We start from the raw sequence: 7283 nt of genomic DNA, 5'->3' as shown, positions 1-7283 counted from the left end.
TGGAGGAGGTCGACGGTGGACATGAATAGTATCTCGTGGAGTCCTGTTTTGCGGTATGCCACACCCTTCCAGATGAACAGGACCCCTGTTTCGACCATAGCGCTCCAACACAAGTCCGTTTCCTCCGTTTTGCTGTACGCCACACCCCTCCAGATCAACAAGACCCCGTTTCGACCGTAGGAGGTCCAACAGAAGTCTGTTTCCTCCCTTTTGCGTACGCCAGACCCCTCCCGATGAACAAGATCCCATTTCGACCATGGCCGGTCGAACACATGGTCGTTTCCTCCATTCTGCGGTATGCCACACCTCGTTCCCATCGGCTGTTCCGTCCAAGCCGGTTGGCTCCCATGCATTCCGTTGGTTCTCGATGAACACGACACATTCTGTTGCCTCCCCATGAACACGACGACGACGTAGTTTCTCTGTTTCGACCCAGCCATGTACACGAGCCCTGGCTGTACGTATGCGCGAGTACGCGTTCGAGACCCCGCCCGTATGTACGTATGTGGCCGTATTTTCTTTCTTGCACTCTGGCCACTATACGTACGTGTACATGCTATGTGCACACCTCTACTACGACATGTGCGCGCCTCTACATCGACCAGTATGTATGTACATGTTTGTGACCAGAATGACAACGCTATGTACGCTTTGAACAGGTGGGTCCCGACTGTCAAGCACTTCCGTGCGTGCGAACATGTAGCTGGTGGGTCCCAGCAGTCAGGGGGCGAATCATTTTTTTGCCCGTAATATGGACGCACTTCCTTGCGTGCGAAGATGTAGTTGGTGGGTCCCAGCAGTCAGGGGGGAAACATTTTTTTCGCGAAATACGGTGGCCCGTTCATTGCGTCCCTGCTGTCAGGTGGAGGAATAATTATTTTTGCGCATAATAAGGAGGCACTTCCTTGCGGCCGCCGTGGACCCAGCTGTTAGCCTCTCCACGTACAGTACTCTTCCTATGGAAGTCGGTCCTTGACCATGTTGACCACCCTGCACCGAGAGCACCAGGGAGGTGGACGCGAGGCCTAGGAAGGGGACAATGCGGAGCCGGGGAAGACGCGGCAGTGGAAGCCCGTGCGGAGAGGAGTATGAGGGTTCACTGGTTTGGCTGCAGTGTGAGGTTGCCGTTGCTGTAGAATAGCAGGGGGTGTGGGTGAGTAGAGGGATGCCCTGGCCAGCGGTGGGAGTAGTAGGGGCGGTGAGGCCTGTGTGGCAGCACAGCCGGCCACGGGAGGCAGGAGCAGGCGGTCCCGCCGGCACTAGATTTGGCTGCTGGAGCAAGAAGATCAGAGATTGAAGAAACACGACGGTCGTTGGGTTGACATCCAATGGTTACGTCTGCTAGAATCGTTTGTTGACGTATATAATAACTAAAAATATCTTGCATGCGCGTAAACTTAATAGGCCACAAGTCATCCCATTCCCTCTTTTTAATAATTTATATATAGCTCATTTCAACTTCTTATGCAATATATTGTAGTCCATTTTTTTGTTGGCCAGGGCCAGGGTTAAAATTTAAACAAAATTTCGCATATTTCTGTGGGTTTCAAACTATTTTTAATACTGAAATGTCGAGCCAAAAGTACTCTGAAGATATATTTAAATTAGGTTAAAGCCCAGTGAAATAGGAATCTAAAAATGTGAAAAAATTCATAAGTTATAAAGTATTTGCCAGTTTGTCATTTGTTTTTATATTTACAACTCATTTCATATTACTTTTAAGATTTGCAGGCGTCTTGAAATAGTTGCAGCCCATCAGGGCGTAGAAAAATAAGAAGGCCTGGACTGGGTATTCTTCAGAGAAAATAAATTGGGCTCTTTTTCACAAAGAAAAATAGCTGGGCTGGTCACATGGTGAATATAAAATATAAGCCTAGGCTAGACGGGCCACAACCCAGTTCAAACCCTGCTTCGTCTCAACAATAACAAAAAAAAATATTGCTCAAGCAGCTACGTCCCAGGTGTCAACCAATCTTGTGTTGTTCTCTTGTCTATTGACTATATACGCTCACAATTTCGTCGGTGCCAGATGTCAGGAAACCACTAGGAGGAAGCATTTTCTTTTTCCATACGCTGACATGGTGGGCCCCTACTGTCATCCTCTCCATGTACTTCTGCCAATTCCTGTTGTTTGTTGACCATCTTGACAACGCGAGAGGGCGGCGCCGCGGCGAGCGCACCAAAGCGTGCGAGGGACGACCACGAGACCTCGAACATCGGCGTTAACGATTTAGGAGACAGTGGGGCGACGATATGTGCGCTGTGGCGCAGCCAGCCGTGGGAGGCAGAAGCCGGCGGCCCCGCTGGTGCTGGTTTGGTTGTGGCGGCTAGAGGAAGACAGGACTGAAGAAACACGACAGACTGTAAAAGCAGCAGGAGTATTTAACAACCTTAACTGAAACCAGCAGGGGCACTTAACAACAATAGTTGAAAGCAGTATGAGTACTTATACAGGTTCAACTGTACAAAGCACGCCTCGAACAATGCTACTTTGCCTATAGTTAAGCTAGGGTGAGGCCGCCAAGCTCCAGGACAAGGCCCAGGCGCCACCCCATGCATCCACAACCTTCTGAAAGTAGCTTCATCTCGCAATTTGGTCAATAAACATGATATTCACTTTAGAGCCATGGAAAAGCAGGAACATAATCTTCTGTCCTATACTCCAAGATGGACGGGCCTTCATTATTTGAGACCACCCATGAATAAGTATATTTTCACCTCCAAGGGGAAAGGAGTAGGTAGACATAAACATCATGTTGTGACCAAGCGCAAGTCCAACCCGACCATGGTCAAGCATCTGTATAGGAACAATAGAACTCGGCAGTTCCTGTTTCAAGAAGATCACAGCTGTAAAACTGTGTATAAGCAATAGTTTATGAACAACATATATAACAGAAAACAGCTCGTACCATAAGTTTCTCGACACAGTTGGACCTGTTCAACGAGTGCAGCAGTGGCACACATATCCCACGTGGCCTTCCACCATTGAAACACCCCACAAGGACCTCAAGACGATCAATAAAATGTAGGAACTTGTGGATGCCAATCCAGTAAACTTTAGTGCCATTAGTAATAGCCGAGTTATTATAGAGTAACAAACGAGCAGACTGCTTAATTCTGAAAAAACCTACACGTGCCACCAATTATAAGAAAATATTAGTTAGAAGTAGCATCTTGAGGAGAGATTCATTCTTACTTCTAAAGTTAAATTGTGATTAGTTAGACATAATAGGTGGATTAAAAAGTAATCGAGGCAACAAGCAAGAACCAGATACAAAACTAACATGGATGAACAATTGGAACGACGTCGGGGTGGAAGATCATAGTGAAGATGAGACCAGGTTCTTCTATTTCCATCAAAATTCATGTGCCAACTTTCAAGCCGTAACACTTGAGAAAGTTTATCCAAGTTCAGCCATAAAAAAGCAGCGATCTTCTTGGTTCATGAACGCAACTCGGAACTTATATCCATGGCTTGTCTTCACTGTGACCAATAAACTGGTGTATTCAGTTATGGCAAGGCCGAGCATCTTGAGTACATGTGTTATGGAAGAGCAAATAATGCACTGTAGGAAAAATAATATGAGAACACAATGTATTCCCAATCCAAATCTAGAAATAATTTCCTCCTTCACGTCAGTGTTGACCATCGTACTAGTAGTACCTTTTATCCAAATATAGCAATCCAAATTTCCAAATTAGTCGATATCATGTTCAAAAAACACCACCCTCCCGGATAGAAAAGAGGATTCTAGGAACATACTGTGCGCGTTTTAAAATCCCGTGTTAGGATCAGAAGGAACAAGTGTTGCGTGTCGCCGAGAGCGCAGAAACCTGTAGGGTCCTCGCACTTTGGGCACTGCAAATGAAACACACTAGATTCAGTAGGAAGAAAAATGCATCAACGGCAGCGGCTGCCATCCTAGGATTACCCGCGACCAAGGGACTTGGATTTATCGGGGATGGATGAAGAATTTGTACCTGGTTCTCCATGAGAAAACCCTATGCAATCGCCGAGAGGGGGTTTTCTCTGAAGAAGCAGATGAGGGAGAAGGTGATTCAGGCCCAGTGAAATATTGCCGCTTCGTCTGTCCAGCTTACTACTAAAGCTGGAAAGGGGGGGTTGTGAATTGACGACTCATTGGGCATTACTGCGGCGCTACGACCAGGGTGTGTATACTGTGCAGTTGTGCACTCTAATTTGTTGCATATGGCACGTGGACCCTGTTGCCGGATGCCCCATATATCAGCAAAAGGAAGTAGAAAGACAGGAGTAACTAGTTACACATAAATATATTTTTGACAGAGAGATACTCCCTCTGTAAAGAAATATAAAAATCTTTTATATCACAACTTTATACATAAGAAAAATCAAGGGGAATATATATAAAATATATAATTATAAAAACATAGTTGTTTTTAACATAGTATAGACGAGTTGGTGATGATGGCGTGCCTGCCATCCTGCAATATAGGTCGTCCGATTTATATCTGACGGATAGGAAGGAAACTATGGCAATTTTGCCAAAAGGTACCCACACACCTCTCCACATTTGCAAATAAGGCCTTCCCTCGTTCATCCTTTTCTCTCACAAGATAAAATACTCATACAAATGCATCTTGATGTTACGTGCAGCGCGCGGGCATTATGCGGGCTTAGCTGAGAATATAATACTCAGACAGGCTCACGGTTCTGGATTTTGGGCCACAGGCCCACCCTACATGTTTGGGGTCCCATGTGCTCTACCTCAGTGCTTTTCATATTGCAAGCGATCGGTACGGCGCTGGTTTTAGATGTTGTCGCAAGGTGAATACACAAAATTGAATAAAGCACGACAGCTATTGGAATGAAATCGAACGACAGTTCCTAACCATCAATGAGAGTTGCAATTCTATCAATAATATACCATGTGATAAATAATACTGCCGCACTACTTATACACAGGACACTTGTTTCACCATGCCAGATTATTACATCAAAATCTCTTGGAGGATAGATCAGTTCGGCAGTTGCGTGATGCTACTAAAGAATTTCAAAGTTGATTTGGACCAGCTCTCCTTGCCGAGAAAGTTTGATTTTCACACCATCCCCTACCACAAGATATGATTTAGATTTGAACCTTGACCATCCTTTAGCATCAATCATCATGCGGCCATCCTTTATACTTATAGTATATTGAGCAGGTTCAGTGACACCAAGGCTGCGCATGGTAAGAGAAACTTGGCCACGGTCGCTCGGATTGTTGGACGACTCCCTCGTTGCTCTAGGAATTCTCTGTTTGCAAACAAGAAGACATACACAAATGGTTAGATCAACACAGTGAATCATGTGAAACAACATGGAAAGAAAAAAGAACGAAGCACTTGGGCGGCCAATGCTTACCAAGAAGGTGGACATGTCGGTTTTTGTAAGTACTTTGGTATATGAAGTGCGAACTGCAGACTAGTCTATTGCCGGTGCAACTTCTCATTCGGTTGCCGCTGCACGGGCCGAAGCAGATGCAAGTGCAAGTATTGGTGCAGGTGCCAAAGCCGTTGCTGGTGCCTGTGCCAGTGTGACTAGTAGTGCCGCTGTTGCTGCCGGAGATGGTGCTCCTTGTAGAGTTGGTGCCGGCACTACATAAAAAAGACACATCTGTGACATTTTGGGCCGAACGAATTTTTTTTCTGTCATACATATGACACTTCTATGATGATAATTTTGAAAAACCCCGGTATCATCATAGATGTGGTGGGATCCTACTTCTATGACAAAAAATCATGACAGAAAATGGGCTTTTCGTCCTGGGCGGGCCCGAGACGCAGCTGCATGACATTCTTTGGGCCGTCCATGACGGAAAAAACCGTGGTAGAAGCGAGGGCGAGGAAAATTTCGGGGAATTCCCGGTTACGGTGGGTGGTCGGGGGACGAGCGATGCGCGTTTCTCTCGTACACGTACGCGCGTGTGTGCAAGGCGTTGGGCTCTAACTAAACCCGAGCGATTGCACTACAGGCTACGCGTTACTGAACCCAGGTGATCGATTCCTTCGCTACTGCTGCTAACTGAAGCCAATCGACGATGCCTCTTTGGATGAACAGTGAGCATTGCAGGGGGTTTTGGATGAACAGTGAGCGGTGGGAGTGGATGAACAGGACCCGTGGTGTTGCCTCTGGATGAACTGGACCCTGATCGATCAAGCCGGTTGGGGCTGGATGAACAGGATCCCGTGGAGGGCTAGATGAACATGACGACCCCGTGGAGGGCTGGATGAACAGTAGATGGTGGAGGGGTGGATGAACAGTAACCCGTGGAGGGGTGGTTGAATAGGAGCCCGTGGAGAGGGGTGATTGAACAATAGCCGGTGGAGTAGCGCGCGGTGGAGGCTGGATTAACAGGAGCCCGTGGATGAACAGTCGCAGGTGGAGGCTGGAGGAGGTCGACGGTGGATGAACAGTAGCCCGTGGACGCTGGAGGAGGTCGACGGTGGAGATGAATAGTATCCCGTGGAGTCCTGTTTTGCGGTACGCCACACCCCTCCGATGAACAGGACCCCCGTTTCGACTGTAGCGCTCCAACACAAGTCTGTTTCGTCCGTTTTGCGGTACGCCACCCCCCTCCCGATCAACAGGACCCCTGTTTCGACCGTAGGAGGTCCATTTCCTCCATTTTGCAGTACGCCACACCCCTCCCGATGAACAGGATCCCGTTTCGAACATGGCCGGTCGAACACAAGGCCGTTTGCTCCATTCTGCGGTACGCTAGGCCTCGTTTCCATCGCCTATTCCATCCAAGCCCTCCCAATGAACACGACCCCGCATTCCGTTCCGACTCAGCCGGTTGGCTCCCCATGAACACGACGACGACGCTGTCTCTTCGTTCTGACCCAACCATGTACACGAGCACTGGCCGTATGTATGCTTGAGTAGGCGTTCGAGACCCCGCCCGTATGTACACATATGTGGCCGTATTTTCTTTCTTGCACCCTGTCCGATGTACGTACGTGTACATGCTATGTGCGCGCCTCTACTACGACACGTGCGCGCCTCTACATCGACCAGTATATATGTACGTACACGTTCGTGACCAGAATGACAACGCTACGTACGCTTCGACCAGGTGGGTCCCGACTGTCAGGCACTTCTTGTGTGCGAAAATGTAGCTGGTGGGTCCTAGCAGTCATGGGGGTGAATCATTGTTTTCGGACGCACTTCCTTGCGTGCGAAGATGTAGATGGTGGGTCCCAGCAGTCAGGGGGGCGAATCGTTTTTTTTTGCCCGGACGCACTTCCTTGCGTGCGAAGAT

This window comes from Triticum dicoccoides, chromosome 2B (assembly GCF_002162155.2).
Source record: "Triticum dicoccoides isolate Atlit2015 ecotype Zavitan chromosome 2B, WEW_v2.0, whole genome shotgun sequence".
Taxonomy (NCBI): Eukaryota; Viridiplantae; Streptophyta; class Magnoliopsida; order Poales; family Poaceae; genus Triticum; species Triticum dicoccoides.
This window is presented reverse-complemented; position numbering follows the sequence as displayed.